The sequence below is a fragment of the Lycorma delicatula genome, chromosome 1 (assembly GCF_047948215.1).
Source record: "Lycorma delicatula isolate Av1 chromosome 1, ASM4794821v1, whole genome shotgun sequence".
Classification (NCBI taxonomy): Eukaryota; Metazoa; Arthropoda; class Insecta; order Hemiptera; family Fulgoridae; genus Lycorma; species Lycorma delicatula.
In genome coordinates, this window is record NC_134455.1 from 31,606,044 (window position 1) to 31,623,543 (window position 17,500).

At 52.8% G+C, this 17,500-nt stretch overlaps 1 non-coding gene across 1 annotated transcript in view; it reads right to left on the bottom strand.

Moving 5' to 3' along the window:
• LOC142318627 (small subunit ribosomal RNA) overlaps positions 1-1,000 on the bottom strand; it is a 1,957-nt gene extending 957 nt beyond the window's left edge. Inside the window, exon 1 of the ribosomal RNA XR_012754995.1 lies at positions 1-1,000. This exon is cut by the window's left edge and continues 957 nt beyond it. This is a non-coding gene — a ribosomal RNA (small subunit ribosomal RNA).
• Between the last annotated feature and the right edge of the window lie 16,500 nt (positions 1,001-17,500).

Genomic DNA, 17,500 nt, shown 5'->3' on the forward strand with positions numbered 1-17,500 from the left:
ATCATTACCTCAGATTCCGAAAACCAACAAAATAGAACCGAGGTCCTATTCCATTATTCCATGCACACAACATACAGGCGGGACAGGGCCTGCTTAAAGCACTCTAATTTGTTCAAAGTAAACGTGCCGGCCCGCCTCGACACTCAGTGAAGAGCACCGCGACGGGATTGAAAAGGCGGCCGGATACACCGCGCAGGCCTTCGGGGACGACGCAAGCGTAAGCAAGGACGCCCCTACGTACCCACGGGGAACCGGACCGCCACCGGCAGGACGTCCCGCATACACACCAGTTGAACACCGACAGGCGGTGAACCGACGGTGCGGGACACAGATCCAACTACGAGCTTTTTAACCGCAACAACTTTAATATACGCTATTGGAGCTGGAATTACCGCGGCTGCTGGCACCAGACTTGCCCTCCAATTGATACTCGTATAAGGATTTAGAGTATACTCATTCCGATTACGGGGCCTCGGATGAGTCCCGTATCGTTATTTTTCGTCACTACCTCCCCGTGCCGGGAGTGGGTAATTTGCGCGCCTGCTGCCTTCCTTGGATGTGGTAGCCGTTTCTCAGGCTCCCTCTCCGGAATCGAACCCTGATTCCCCGTTACCCGTTACAACCATGGTAGGCGCAGAACCTACCATCGACAGTTGATAAGGCAGACATTTGAAGGATGCGTCGCCGGTTCGAAGACCGTGCGATCTGCCAAAAGTTATTCAGAGTCACCAAGGAGTACGGCGCCGTCGACCCGGAGGAAGACGGACGTCGATTGGTTTTGATCTAATAAAAGCGTCCCTTCCATTTCTGGTCGGGACTCTGTTTGCATGTATTAGCTCTAGAATTACCACAGTTATCCAAGTAATGGATTGTACGATCCAAGGAACCATAACTGATTTAATGAGCCTTTTGCGGTTTCACCTTAGTTCGGCTTGTACTGAGACTTGCATGGCTTAATCTTTGAGACAAGCATATGACTACTGGCAGGATCAACCAGGGAGCTAAACAAAAGCTTCCCGCTGCCGGAACGGCGAACGAACGGCGGACTGAGTCCGCCGACGAACGCCGCCCGGCCGGCCGGCCGGAGGGCACGCCAAAGCGACCCGGCGGCCGGTAGTCCGCAAAACATTATCGGGCTAGCCGTACGGCGTAGCGACCGAACCGCAGATAGATAGTCTATCATCAAAAGAGAACAACGGTCGATAGTTTCCTTTCTTAATTCCACACGCACGTCAGGACGGCCGAACAGGCCGCCCGTCTAACGTTGACCGCGCTTCATGCGCGCGGATAACCGTTTAAATAAGACCGGCGCTCCTTCTGAGAGGATGCACGGCCGAAAGCGCAAAATGGTCGTAATCGCCGCGGAAAAAAGAGGGTGCAGAGAAATTCAGCGGAGAGACCGGAGGAAGGAAAACGGTACACCTCGCAAGGCGGGGACCGACCTTAACTCCGGCAAACTAAATAACCGGCCCGAAGAGCCGGCGTCACAAGCGTTATCCCGCCAGAGCAACCGCGTGAAATACGCCTCAAGCCGCGGGAAACTGGCATACTGGACTGCAAGACTGCAGCTTTTCGCACTCAAGTCTCCGAGCAATGAGGGCCGCGGATTGCCTGACATGTGACTACGCCAACCCATTTAGGGGGCAAGCATACCGCAAAAACCAAGCCGATGCCGGCCCTTCGTGGAAGGGTACGGCCGGCCGAAAGCAGTAGCTCGCCGCGCCCGTAAACAATCCTACGGAACAACGCGACGGCCAAAGTCTGAAGGCTCGCATAGGTACAGCGGCCGAAAGCAAGCAATGCGGATACAACACCGAATTGTAGCTCTCGAGGCGGCGAATGTGAAAAGAATTTTCACCCTAAGCTGAGCACGACAGATCAGCGGGCGTTGCGAAGAACGCAGGTCCTCCAACATCAAGACCTTTACACAGGCAGACGACCAGATAGGGCGAATCGCAAAACGAATCACAGGGCGAGCCTGCCGCAAAAACCAGACCTATACCGGCCGAAAGAAGCGGCTCGCCAAATCCATGAACGGCCGAGGCCGGAAGGCTCGCACCAGTACAGCAGCCGAAAGCCGATATAACACCAGCTCTCGAGGCCGCGAGTGTGAAATATTTCACCCGATGCAGAGTAAAACCGACCGCAGTCCGAACAGCGGGACTGTAACTGTGACCGCAGACACGCACGGTGAGCCTGCCGCAAAAACCAGACCGATACCGGCCCTTCCAGGAAGGGTACAGCCGGCCGAAAGAAGCGGCTCGCCGGGTGCGCAACTGCGGGCGACGCCCGAACTGCCGAAAAGCAAATGAAAGCCGCGATGTCGAGAAAAGATCCACAGGGCGGCCGAAAGAAGCGGCTCGCAGAGTCCGTAAACGGTCCCGCAGAAATACGCTACGGCCGACGCCGGAGGGCTCGCACCGGTACAGCAGCCGAAAGCAGAGCCGATATAACACCGAACTTTTAGCTCTCGAGGCCGCGAGTGTGAAATATTTCACCCGATGCAGAGTTCAACCGAACGCCAGTGAAGCGCACACACCGCAGGTATCCGAATATCGGACTAACACTGTGGCCAACGCGAAGGCATGCCAATTGAAAACAAGGCTCGCCTATGCGCGAAAGCAGACTGCTCGCATCGGTACAGCAGCCGAAAGCAACAAACGGATAAAACACCGAATATAGCTCTCAAGGCGCGAGTGCGAAAGACTTCGCCCGATGAAGAGCACAACTAAATCCATCAAGCAATCTGAACATCGCAAACTGATCCAGTGGGCAAGCCTACCGCAAAAACCAAACCGATACTGGCCCCTTCTACGAAGGGATACAGCCGGCCGAAAGCAGCGGCTCGCCGCACCCACAGACAGCAAAACAGAAAAGCGCAAATGGACGCCGGAGGTCTTTCACCGGTACAGCACCGAAAGCAATGACGATAGAACACCGAACAATGATCTCAAGGCGCGAATGTGAAAACTTTCACCCGATGGATGACCTAGCCGGCCTGTGTAGCGTAAACCGCAGAGAGCTCGACAGCTTCCCCGTACACAGCAATGAAACCGAATAGCAGCCAATAACTGTGGCGAACACAAGAATTACTGGTCAGCAAGCGGTTCGTCTGCCGGACGGGCGCAATAACAAAGCAATCCGTGATCTAGGCGGCAGCTGGCAAAAAAAAAACGAGCGGAATAGCGACCGAGTCGGGTTAGGGAGAGCAACGCTCTACTACGAATGGAAGCAAAAACAACCACCCCGACAAGGCGAAAAACACCGCTTACCGTCTAAAAAGCTCTGCTACAGCCTGTTAATCGACAAACGTGCTACGAGCAACAAAGCGGGACGTCGACTTAGCACTCCGGGAAACGATGCAAGATAGCCTAAATGTGTCTAAAGGCGGCCTCAAAGGACGACGGCGAAGCGAGTTAAGAAGCAGGTCACTTAAACCACGCCCAAATGAAAATACATTTCGTATAATCACCCCGACGACCCGTTCAATACCAGAGAGGACCACAATGCACGCGCTACGCGCACGACGACAACTTACTTTCGGCTACCGAGCATAAAGGGCGAATGCTAAGGACGACCGCAACTGAGCTCGAACAAATGCACAAAAGCCGAGGCCGGAGAACATTTGCCAGCTGAACCAGCGAAAAACCCGCCGAGCGGCCGAATAACCAGCAAAGACCATCTCGATTCCCCCCCGAGGGGAGAAGAACCCTCCTCGTAGCGTGTCCGGTCGCTACACCACCCCCTCCGTTCCTAGCCAGTAGTGGCTTTAACGGAGGACTTCTTCTCGCCCTCAAACTGATTTTGCCACATAGCTTTCAGTCTAGGCCCCGCTGAGATGCCACCGATGCAGATGCCCCGAGGGACATCTACATCGGTAAAGTTCACCCCGAGATAGATTTAAGTGTTTATGCCTTCAGAATGAAGACAACGGACACCTGCAGCTACCACGTCGCCCTCAAGAACTAAGCTAGGAAACCTAACCGCGGAAAGAAGACCCCGCGCCTAGATCCTACTATAAAGAGCCACTTTCTGAATGTCTCAGATCCGCACTAACAACCTCATTATAAACTTCCCACTAAAGTTTGTACATCGAAATTTAGACCTAGTTCCCTTAAGAACCCCGCTTAATGCTCAAAAATGAGTTAATATCTGACTTCGCTCCGGTCCGCCCGGGAGAGGAGATTTAACACCTACCCCCGCACAGGCCATCGCGGAGTCCCGCGTGACATTCACCATCCTTCGTAATTGCCGCCGAGACTCCCCTACGTACCGCCGGAGCGGCACCCAGAGAAGCCCCAACAACAGTGATTTTGGCTCAAAAACGCCCTCGTCGGAGCGCAACCGCACCCGCCGGGCAAGAATAGTCCGGCCCACCGACTACGGCCGCAACTCCGCCGACAGCCTAATTCAATGCATACCACAATACTTCTAACCGAGGCACGCTGCCTAAGCGCCTACCTTCGGCCAGTCAACTGCCCAGGCGGTCCCTAGCCACCCAGGTTCCTAACACCTACTAAATTCCTTCGGCGGTCCTGCTCAGGGCGAGGAAGCGAAGGAAGCCAGCAACTATTTTCCATTCACTACGAGTCCTCCAGTTGACTCGTAGATCCAAAACTGAGTTTACTCTCTCGAGCTCCCTACTAACTCTGGTACGTTCAGCTTCGTACCGGGGACATATGTAGAGGACATGGTCCACAGTTTCATCGACCCTACAGTCCGGACAGAAGCCGGAATCAACCAACCTAAACTTAGCCAATTTGTCCCTAAATGCACCATGTCCTGAAAGGAACTGAGTGGTATGCCGATTGGGGGATACCCAGCTAATAGCTCGCAACTCCCTAACATCGGGGAATATACCATGCGTATAACGACCAGTTACAGAAGCAGTCCACCTATCTTGCCAAGAGTCAAAACCTTGGTCTTCGATCTCACGCATACGCCCAGTAGTAAGAAGGCCAGCCTTCTTAGCAACATACCGCTGGCTACGTTCCGTAGCCGAAATATCCGCAGGTTTGATGCCTGCAATCACAGTTACCGCCTCTCGCGAGACAGTCCTGTAACCACCGACAACCGCTAACAAAAGAAGACGCTGGGCTCGTAGTAGAATGTCCCTATAACATTGGTACCGCAAACGATGAGCCCAGACGGGCGCAGCGTACAACATAATGGCCTCACAGACGCCTTTATAAAGAATCCGCATGGTACGGAAATTCAACCCCCAATCAGGATTGACCACTCTTCGGACTCCGAAGAAAGCATCAACTGCCTTCTTCGCCACATACTGGAGGTGCTCCTTGAAGAGAAGCCTCTCATCAAGGATAACACCCAGATACTTTTGAAGGGTGACATACCTAATTGAACGACCGTTCATCACAACCCGCGGATGGCGAGTTGCAGCTAAACGGCCCTTCAGAAACATCATAGTGGTTTTCTCCGCACTGAAAACCATCTTATGCTGAAGACTCCACAACCGCAAAACCCTACATGCCTGTGCCGCTCTAAGCTCTATCTCAGCACGCGAATTACCCTCAACCAGCAGCAGCCCATCGTCGGCATAAGCCACGACACGACAGCCACCAGGCAAGCGCAACCGCATGAGAGAATCAAACTCGATGGTCCAGACGAGTGGACCTAATACACTGCCCTGCGGACATCCTTTAGACAGGGTCTTTCCTACTTCCGAACTGCCGTCACGAAGGACGACAGCTCTGTCGCTGAAATAGCTCGAGAGAGTACTAATTTCTTCCTGCGTGCAACCACGCTTCTGCAATTGAAACAAGGCAGAGGGCCACCACAAGTTATTAAATGCCCCGGATATGTCCAAAAAGACACCGAGTACATACTTGCACTCGCTGTCCGAAGCCAGATTCAGGACCCTAATAATCGCATCCTCTGTGCTTTTACCGGGTCTAAAGCCATACTGGTCGTCCATCAGCATGCGATTCGAAGTGAGCCTACTATTGATGCGGAGGTAAAGAACCTTCTCGAAAACTTTTCCAACAACTGGTAAGAGCGTCAGAGGACGGTAAGAAGAAGTAACGGTGGGATCCTTGTCGCCACCCTTGAATAACAACTTTAAAACACCTCGCTTCCAACAAGCCGGGAAATGTCCGGCGAACAAACACCTATTGAATACCCTAGTCAATGGGCCAAGAATTACGGGCAGGGTGCGAACAAGAAGCTCCACCGTGATACCATCATATCCGGGGGCTTTGTTCCTAGCAAGGCTGCAGATTACCTGGCGGACTTCCGCCTCGGTAATCTCCGTAGACACAGAATCTGTAGCGAAACTAACAACCGCCGCTCGAACTCTCCGGTGATACGAGGTCTCACCAACCTCAGTATCATCGGGGAGCAGATCGTCCATCAGAAGAGATAGAACCCGATCCTTCTCAACAACAACGCCGTCCTGGGTCGAGAGAGCCGACAGAAGACTGTCCTTTTTCCGCTTGTGACCAAGTACTCGATAAACAACACCCCAAGGGTCTTTATTCCCCTGCTCTTGGACAAAAGAGCGCCAGGAATCTCTTTTAGAAGTCCTAATTCTATGAAAATACTCGTTCCTTTTCTGACGGTACTCCGCAAACAAGGCCTCGCGCCGGTCAGGATCACGCGCACGCTGTGCGGCTCTCCTGAGTCGGCCCACGGTCCGTTTTACCGCAGTCAAGTCCCGAGACCACCAACCAGCTATTCTCTCTCGACCCGTACTTCGGGGGATTGAGAGTTCTGCGGCCTCGACCACCGCAGAAGAGAAATCCTCTGCCAGGTTATCTAATGGGACCTCGTCCAGGGTACGAGTGAATACCCGCATCCTGGCCGCAAGAATGTTAGAAAACTGGGGCCAATCCGCCCGCCTGTGCAGGAAGCGCCCCTGCTGAACAGGGACGTCCGCCCTATAGACATCGCGCAGCCCACCTATCCACTCAAAGACAATGAGCCGATGATCGCTTTCGCAATCATCGACTACAGACCAGTTCTGAATCCTGCCTGGGATATCCTTGCCTATGGTAACATCAATGTTGGTACCAAGGAAGGCCCTCCGCAATCCCACAGCGCCGGCGAACGTTGCCGACTCGCCGGCGATGTTAAAAACCTCTAATCGATGCTGCGCGATGAAGCCTTCCAGCAACTCTCCGCCGTCGTCTGTGATCCCACTGTGCCAAAGAAGCGATTTGGCATTCGCATCAACACCTATAAGAATAGGACGACCCGCTACCAGCCTGATAATTCTATCCCATCTTTCCAAATGTAATTCAGTGGGATCTCTGTACTGAAAGTACGAACTAACCACAACAAGGTCGAAACCATCCACAGCAAGCTTAACAACGACATGATGCGTGTCAGAGGCCTGCCGTATGAAAACACTATCTATAGACTTCCTGCACAGAACAGCGGATTTACTTTCGCCAACGTGGAACTTATTCCAGCCTGAAAAACCTGGCAGATCACCCTTGACAACATACGGGTGCTGAAGAAGTAAGACATCGAGGCTCCGGTTTTCAACGACGTTCCCTAACTCTACTTGGACTGCATAGGCACCCTGGGCATTGAGTTGACCGAACCTAACCATCGAGCGAGTTGAAGTAGACCTCAACCGCTCTTAAATAACTACCACACTCCTTACTGTTGATGGAGTGCCTATGATTTCTGCGCAACCTCTTACAGTTAACGCAGACCGGAGCCTCCTTCTTTTGCGGGCAGTCCTCACGCTTGTGGCCCTCTTCACCACAATGCGCGCAGACCGACGCATATCGACAAAACTTGGCCCTGTGGCCGAACCTACAACACTTGAAGCACCTCTGCACATCAAGGTATTCCTTGACGCGGCAAGAGGCAAAATCAACGTAGACCCTACCCTCGGACAAAAACTTCTGGTGGAGACCAGCACCAAGCTCAAACACTCCGTGATACCGAGAGGCATCACGCTTTCCGGTCTTGAAGACCAACCTACACTGCTCTTTGAACGCAGCCGCATCCAAATCAGTGTTCTGCTCTCGGATGAGAGACAGAACCTCCTCATCGGAGAGACTCCGCTCGATGTCATAAATTATGACCCGGGGCTTCCTCATTCGCTTGGGGTCCACCTTGACCTCAAGCTTCTGTACCGCAGGAGAGTCCTTGATGACCTGGACTGTCTCCTTATTACCAGCAACGACGACTAAACCCTTGCTGGTCTCCCTAATGTCACGAATCCTAAGGCGATTCCGGTCACCACGAAGGGCTTCGCGGAAATCGCGCTTTAACTCCTGACTTGTGGCTTTAGACCCCTCCGCCTTGTTTACGAAGATAACCTCGGGCTTTTTCACTGCCTTGCTGGCCTCTCGCTTGGTCTTCAGAACCTCGGCGTAGCGCCTGGGCTGCGCCGGGGCCTGGACAACCGCCTTGGGAGTCTTGACCTCTTTGGGTTTAGAGGCCAAGACCTCGAAACCCTCACTTACCGCCTCGAAAGCTTCCCTCAGCTTGCCTAGCCGAGGGAGGACCTGCTTCCTCACCGCCGAACTGAACCCGCCCGGAAGTGAGAAGAAATCTACTAGGTAGTCAAGGTCCTCCTTGACTACCTTCGACAACGGGGCAGAACTGCCAGGTCTGCCCTTGGAACTACGAAAAGCCTCAACTACAGGGGAGGGCCGCACCTGGGTGGGTGCCCCTGTGTCCATCGCCTCACTTACCTCGTCCTCGGAGGAGCTCGTTGATGGCACCGGCGCAGGCTTTCTCTTCCGCCTGGACTTCTTTACAACTTGGAACTCCGACATGGCCGAAGTTTCCCTAGCTGAACTAACTGAATAATCTCGCTGTCTCCTATTTACTAAACTGGGCAAGCCCACGATGTGACGACTGTCCGCAGCGAGCCACGGACAGCTGGGGACCTCCTTTATTCCCCTGTCACGCTTTATACCTTTTAGCCGCTTCTGGATCGATTGAGTGCAATACTGAAATCGTACGGCACAAAACCACGGACAACGGCCCTCGCTCTGAAAAGAGCGCAAGCAGGACTAGGGAAATATTCCCTTGCTTGTTACGGGGACTTATGACCAGAAGTCGTTGCCACCTTTCAGCCCCGATGAGGCAGGTACACGTCGATAAAACTACTCCAGTTACTTTCCGAGGAAAGTGGTTGATGAGCCTTAAATGGAAAGTACTTACTGCGATCGCAATTTCTCTATTCAGCAAGACTGAAACCACTGGAAGGTCCACACTCGACCAGCAGCCAAAAATACCAAATAGCAATCTAACCACAGCACTCTGGACGTACTCAAGGAGACCAGAGTATACCAGCAAAGACCAGCATAAACAGCCGCCGCGAACGAGAGAAGTAGGCAAGGAAGACGCACCGGACGCCCGGTGAAACAGAAACGCAAGATAACTGAACGCCGTGTAGCGAAGGCACGTCGGGGGGGGCCCCAAGCCAAGACCATATCCCCTTATAATACTCTCAAAATTGACTCCGAGTGGGTCACACATCGGTACGAAATGTACTAAAAGTTAAAGCTGAAAAGGATATATGCGACGAATGAATGCGAAAACATTCTCGAATAGAGAGGGAACCCGTCCCCTATCGACTTAGAAAAATTTCTGTCAAAAAAAGAAAAATAAAAGAAACGTGCATGGCCAACAACAAAAAAAGTTAAAGAAACGTGCATGCCCAACGGCGACAGAGTCCGAGAAAATGTTCTCAAGCCGGACAATGACAAATTCTCCGCAGTAAAAGACTACGACATCCCGCCTAAAATGTGCATGCCCAACAAAAAAAAAAAGTTAAATATCCGTGCATGCACAACGGCGACAGAGTCCGAGAAAATGTTCTCAAGCCGGACAATGACAAATTCTCCGCAGTAAAAGACTACGACATCCCGCCTAAAATGTGCATGCCCAACAAAAAAAAAAAGTTAAATATCCGTGCATGCCCAACGGCGACAGAGTCCGAGAAAATGTTCTCAAGCCGGACAATGACAAATTCTCCGCAGTAAAAGACTACGACATCCCGCCTAAAATGTGCATGCCCAACAAAAAAAAAAGTTAAATATCCGTGCATGCCCAACGGCGACAGAGTCCGAGAAAATGTTCTCAAGCCGGACAATGACAAATTCTCCGCAGTAAAAGACTACAACATCCCGCCTAAAATGTGCATGCCCAACAAAAAAAAAAAGTTAAATATCCGTGCATGCCCAACGGCGACAGAGTCCGAGAAAATGTTCTCAAGCCGGACAATGACAAATTCTCCGCAGTAAAAGACTACGACATCCCGCCTAAAATGTGCATGCCCAACAAAAAAAAAAGTTAAATATCCGTGCATGCCCAACGGCGACAGAGTCCGAGAAAATGTTCTCAAGCCGGACAATGACAAATTCTCCGCAGTAAAAGACTACAACATCCCGCCTAAAATGTGCATGCCCAACAAAAAAAAAAAGTTAAATATCCGTGCATGCCCAACGGCGACAGAGTCCGAGAAAATGTTCTCAAGCCGGACAATGACAAATTCTCCGCAGTAAAAGACTACGACATCCCGCCTAAAATGTGCATGCCCAACAAAAAAAAAAGTTAAATATCCGTGCATGCCCAACGGCGACAGAGTCCAAGAAAATGTTCTCAAGCCGGACAATGACAAATTCTCCGCAGTAAAAGACTACGACATCCCGCCTAAATAGTGCATGCCCAACAAAAAAAAAAACTTAAATATCCGTGCATGCCCGACGGCGACAGAGTCCGAGAAAATGTTCTCAAGCCGGACAATGACAAATTCTCCGCAGTAAAAGACAACGACATCCCGCCTAAACCGTGCATCCCCAACAAAAAAAAAGTTAAATATCCGTGCATGCCCGACGGCGACAGAGTCCGAGAAAATGTTTTCAAGCCGGACAATGACAAATTCTCCGCAGTAAAAGACAACGACATCCCGCCTAAACCGTGCATGCCCAACAAAAAAAAAGTTAAATATCCGTGCATGCCCGACGGCGACAGAGTCCGAGAAAATGTTCTCAAGCCGGACAATGACAAATTCTCCGCAGTAAAAGACAACGACATCCCGCCTAAACCGTGCATCCCCAACAAAAAAAAAGTTAAATATCCGTGCATGCACGACGGCGACAGAGTCCGAGAAAATGTTTTCAAGCCGGACTATGACAAATTCTCCGCAGTAAAAGACAACGACATCCCGCCTAAACCGTGCATGCCCGACAAAAAAAAAGTTAAATATCCGTGCATGCCCGACGGCGACAGAGTCCGAGAAAATGTTTTCAAGCCGGACAATGACAAATTCTCAGCAGTAAAAGACAACGACATCCCGCCTAAACCTTGCATGCCCAACAAAAAAAAAGTTAAATATCCGTGCATGCCCGACGGCGATAGAGTCCGAGAAAATGTTTTCAAGCCGGACAATGACAATCCTCCGCAGTAAAAGACTACGACACCCCCGAACAATCTGTGCATGCCCAACAACAAAAAAATCGCTATATCTCAGCCGGGATCGAAGCTATTCGACCGGGACCGACGCCATTCGGACCGTCCGGCCCCCCCGGTGATGCCTATGCCCTCTGGACCGGGGTATCTTTTTCGGAAGACCGAAAATTCGGCCGAACCGTAAAATTCACCTAATCGTCTATATGTCAGCCGGGATCGAAGCTATTCGACCGGGACCGACGCCATTCGGACCGTCCGGCCCCCCCGGTGATGCCTATGCCCTCTGGACCGGGGTATCTTTTTCGGAAGACCGAAAATTCGGCCGAACCGTAAAATTCACCTAATCGTCTATATGTCAGCCGGGATCGAAGCTATTCGACCGGGACCGACGCCATTCGGACCGTCCGGCCCCCCCGGTGATGCCTATGCCCTCTGGACCGGGGTATCTTTTTCGGAAGACCGAAAATTCGGCCGAACCGTAAAATTCACCTAATCGTCTATATGTCAGCCGGGATCGAAGCTATTCGACCGGGACCGACGCCATTCGGACCGTCCGGCCCCCCCGGTGATGCCTATGCCCTCTGGACCGGGGTATATTTTTCGGAAGACCGAAAATTCGGCCGAACCGTAAAATTCACCTAATCGTCTATATGTCAGCCGGGATCGAAGCTATTCGACCGGGACCGACGCCATTCGGACCGTCCGGCCCCCCCGGTGATGCCTATGCCCTCTGGACCGGGGTATCTTTTTCGGAAGACCGAAAATTCGGCCGAACCGTAAAATTCACCTAATCGTCTATATGTCAGCCGGGATCGAAGCTATTCGACCGGGACCGACGCCATTCGGACCGTCCGGCCCCCCCGGTGATGCCTATGCCCTCTGGACCGGGGTATATTTTTCGGAAGACCGAAAATTCGGCCGAACCGTAAAATTCACCTAATCGTCTATATGTCAGCCGGGATCGAAGCTATTCGACCGGGACCGACGCCATTCGGACCGTCCGGCCCCCCCGGTGATGCCTATGCCCTCTGGACCGGGGTATATTTTTCGGAAGACCGAAAATTCGGCCGAACCGTAAAATTCACCTAATCGTCTATATGTCAGCCGGGATCGAAGCTATTCGACCGGGACCGACGCCATTCGGACCGTCCGGCCCCCCCGGTGATGCCTATGCCCTCTGGACCGGGGTATATTTTTCGGAAGACCGAAAATTCGGCCGAACCGTAAAATTCACCTAATCGTCTATATGTCAGCCGGGATCGAAGCTATTCGACCGGGACCGACGCCATTCGGACCGTCCGGCCCCCCCGGTGATGCCTATGCCCTCTGGACCGGGGTATATTTTTCGGAAGACCGAAAATTCGGCCGAACCGTAAAATTCACCTAATCGTCTATATGTCAGCCGGGATCGAAGCTATTCGACCGGGACCGACGCCATTCGGACCGTCCGGCCCCCCCGGTGATGCCTATGCCCTCTGGACCGGGGTATATTTTTCGGAAGACCGAAAATTCGGCCGAACCGTAAAATTCACCTAATCGTCTATATGTCAGCCGGGATCGAAGCTATTCGACCGGGACCGACGCCATTCGGACCGTCCGGCCCCCCCGGTGATGCCTATGCCCTCTGGACCGGGGTATATTTTTCGGAAGACCGAAAATTCGGCCGAACCGTAAAATTCACCTAATCGTCTATATGTCAGCCGGGATCGAAGCTATTCGACCGGGACCGACGCCATTCGGACCGTCCGGCCCCCCCGGTGATGCCTATGCCCTCTGGACCGGGGTATCTTTTTCGGAAGACCGAAAATTCGGCCGAACCGTAAAATTCACCTAATCGTCTATATGTCAGCCGGGATCGAAGCTATTCGACCGGGACCGACGCCATTCGGACCGTCCGGCCCCCCCGGTGATGCCTATGCCCTCTGGACCGGGGTATATTTTTCGGAAGACCGAAAATTCGGCCGAACCGTAAAATTCACCTAATCGTCTATATGTCAGCCGGGATCGAAGCTATTCGACCGGGACCGACGCCATTCGGACCGTCCGGCCCCCCCGGTGATGCCTATGCCCTCTGGACCGGGGTATATTTTTCGGAAGACCGAAAATTCGGCCGAACCGTAAAATTCACCTAATCGTCTATATGTCAGCCGGGATCGAAGCTATTCGACCGGGACCGACGCCATTCGGACCGTCCGGCCCCCCCGGTGATGCCTATGCCCTCTGGACCGGGGTATCTTTTTCGGAAGACCGAAAATTCGGCCGAACCGTAAAATTCACCTAATCGTCTATATGTCAGCCGGGATCGAAGCTATTCGACCGGGACCGACGCCATTCGGACCGTCCGGCCCCCCCGGTGATGCCTATGCCCTCTGGACCGGGGTATATTTTTCGGAAGACCGAAAATTCGGCCGAACCGTAAAATTCACCTAATCGTCTATATGTCAGCCGGGATCGAAGCTATTCGACCGGGACCGACGCCATTCGGACCGTCCGGCCCCCCCGGTGATGCCTATGCCCTCTGGACCGGGGTATCTTTTTCGGAAGACCGAAAATTCGGCCGAACCGTAAAATTCACCTAATCGTCTATATGTCAGCCGGGATCGAAGCTATTCGACCGGGACCGACGCCATTCGGACCGTCCGGCCCCCCCGGTGATGCCTATGCCCTCTGGACCGGGGTATATTTTTCGGAAGACCGAAAATTCGGCCGAACCGTAAAATTCACCTAATCGTCTATATGTCAGCCGGGATCGAAGCTATTCGACCGGGACCGACGCCATTCGGACCGTCCGGCCCCCCCGGTGATGCCTATGCCCTCTGGACCGGGGTATCTTTTTCGGAAGACCGAAAATTCGGCCGAACCGTAAAATTCACCTAATCGTCTATATGTCAGCCGGGATCGAAGCTATTCGACCGGGACCGACGCCATTCGGACCGTCCGGCCCCCCCGGTGATGCCTATGCCCTCTGGACCGGGGTATATTTTTCGGAAGACCGAAAATTCGGCCGAACCGTAAAATTCACCTAATCGTCTATATGTCAGCCGGGATCGAAGCTATTCGACCGGGACCGACGCCATTCGGACCGTCCGGCCCCCCCGGTGATGCCTATGCCCTCTGGACCGGGGTATCTTTTTCGGAAGACCGAAAATTCGGCCGAACCGTAAAATTCACCTAATCGTCTATATGTCAGCCGGGATCGAAGCTATTCGACCGGGACCGACGCCATTCGGACCGTCCGGCCCCCCCGGTGATGCCTATGCCCTCTGGACCGGGGTATATTTTTCGGAAGACCGAAAATTCGGCCGAACCGTAAAATTCACCTAATCGTCTATATGTCAGCCGGGATCGAAGCTATTCGACCGGGACCGACGCCATTCGGACCGTCCGGCCCCCCCGGTGATGCCTATGCCCTCTGGACCGGGGTATCTTTTTCGGAAGACCGAAAATTCGGCCGAACCGTAAAATTCACCTAATCGTCTATATGTCAGCCGGGATCGAAGCTATTCGACCGGGACCGACGCCATTCGGACCGTCCGGCCCCCCCGGTGATGCCTATGCCCTCTGGACCGGGGTATCTTTTTCGGAAGACCGAAAATTCGGCCGAACCGTAAAATTCACCTAATCGTCTATATGTCAGCCGGGATCGAAGCTATTCGACCGGGACCGACGCCATTCGGACCGTCCGGCCCCCCCGGTGATGCCTATGCCCTCTGGACCGGGGTATATTTTTCGGAAGACCGAAAATTCGGCCGAACCGTAAAATTCACCTAATCGTCTATATGTCAGCCGGGATCGAAGCTATTCGACCGGGACCGACGCCATTCGGACCGTCCGGCCCCCCCGGTGATGCCTATGCCCTCTGGACCGGGGTATATTTTTCGGAAGACCGAAAATTCGGCCGAACCGTAAAATTCACCTAATCGTCTATATGTCAGCCGGGATCGAAGCTATTCGACCGGGACCGACGCCATTCGGACCGTCCGGCCCCCCCGGTGATGCCTATGCCCTCTAGACCGGGGTATCTTTTTCGGAAGACCGAAAATTCGGCCGAACCGTAAAATTCACCTAATCGTCTATATGTCAGCCGGGATCGAAGCTATTCGACCGGGACCGACGCCATTCGGACCGTCCGGCCCCCCCGGTGATGCCTATGCCCTCTGGACCGGGGTATCTTTTTCGGAAGACCGAAAATTCGGCCGAACCGTAAAATTCACCTAATCGTCTATATGTCAGCCGGGATCGAAGCTATTCGACCGGGACCGACGCCATTCGGACCGTCCGGCCCCCCCGGTGATGCCTATGCCCTCTGGACCGGGGTATCTTTTTCGGAAGACCGAAAATTCGGCCGAACCGTAAAATTCACCTAATCGTCTATATGTCAGCCGGGATCGAAGCTATTCGACCGGGACCGACGCCATTCGGACCGTCCGGCCCCCCCGGTGATGCCTATGCCCTCTGGACCGGGGTATATTTTTCGGAAGACCGAAAATTCGGCCGAACCGTAAAATTCACCTAATCGTCTATATGTCAGCCGGGATCGAAGCTATTCGACCGGGACCGACGCCATTCGGACCGTCCGGCCCCCCCGGTGATGCCTATGCCCTCTGGACCGGGGTATCTTTTTCGGAAGACCGAAAATTCGGCCGAACCGTAAAATTCACCTAATCGTCTATATGTCAGCCGGGATCGAAGCTATTCGACCGGGACCGACGCCATTCGGACCGTCCGGCCCCCCCGGTGATGCCTATGCCCTCTGGACCGGGGTATATTTTTCGGAAGACCGAAAATTCGGCCGAACCGTAAAATTCACCTAATCGTCTATATGTCAGCCGGGATCGAAGCTATTCGACCGGGACCGACGCCATTCGGACCGTCCGGCCCCCCCGGTGATGCCTATGCCCTCTGGACCGGGGTATCTTTTTCGGAAGACCGAAAATTCGGCCGAACCGTAAAATTCACCTAATCGTCTATATGTCAGCCGGGATCGAAGCTATTCGACCGGGACCGACGCCATTCGGACCGTCCGGCCCCCCCGGTGATGCCTATGCCCTCTGGACCGGGGTATATTTTTCGGAAGACCGAAAATTCGGCCGAACCGTAAAATTCACCTAATCGTCTATATGTCAGCCGGGATCGAAGCTATTCGACCGGGACCGACGCCATTCGGACCGTCCGGCCCCCCCGGTGATGCCTATGCCCTCTGGACCGGGGTATATTTTTCGGAAGACCGAAAATTCGGCCGAACCGTAAAATTCACCTAATCGTCTATATGTCAGCCGGGATCGAAGCTATTCGACCGGGACCGACGCCATTCGGACCGTCCGGCCCCCCCGGTGATGCCTATGCCCTCTGGACCGGGGTATCTTTTTCGGAAGACCGAAAATTCGGCCGAACCGTAAAATTCACCTAATCGTCTATATGTCAGCCGGGATCGAAGCTATTCGACCGGGACCGACGCCATTCGGACCGTCCGGCCCCCCCGGTGATGCCTATGCCCTCTGGACCGGGGTATCTTTTTCGGAAGACCGAAAATTCGGCCGAACCGTAAAATTCACCTAATCGTCTATATGTCAGCCGGGATCGAAGCTATTCGACCGGGACCGACGCCATTCGGACCGTCCGGCCCCCCCGGTGATGCCTATGCCCTCTGGACCGGGGTATATTTTTCGGAAGACCGAAAATTCGGCCGAACCGTAAAATTCACCTAATCGAGTATATCTCGGTCACTTTGATGCGAATTTACAAGTTTTGGCCGTATATATATGTATATATTTTTTAATAATATTTCTACGTACATATACATAATATATAAACGTGGGTGGCCAGTGTAATGTGGTTTTTTTAATTTAATTGTTTTTTTGTAATTTTTTTGTTTAATCGTTCGATTTCGTCGTTTAATAACTTTTTTTCGTGAGCAGTTATAAAGGTGAAATTTTTTATTTCTTGTTGGTCGTTTTGTCGTCGATTTTTTCGGTATAATTATTTTATTGTAAACTTCGCGTTGGCGGTGGGAAAACCTGTCGATCTCTCAGGTGCGAAAATCTTTTTTCGTCTGTTTTATTTCGATGTCGAATATTTTCGTTATTTGTCATTTGTTCCT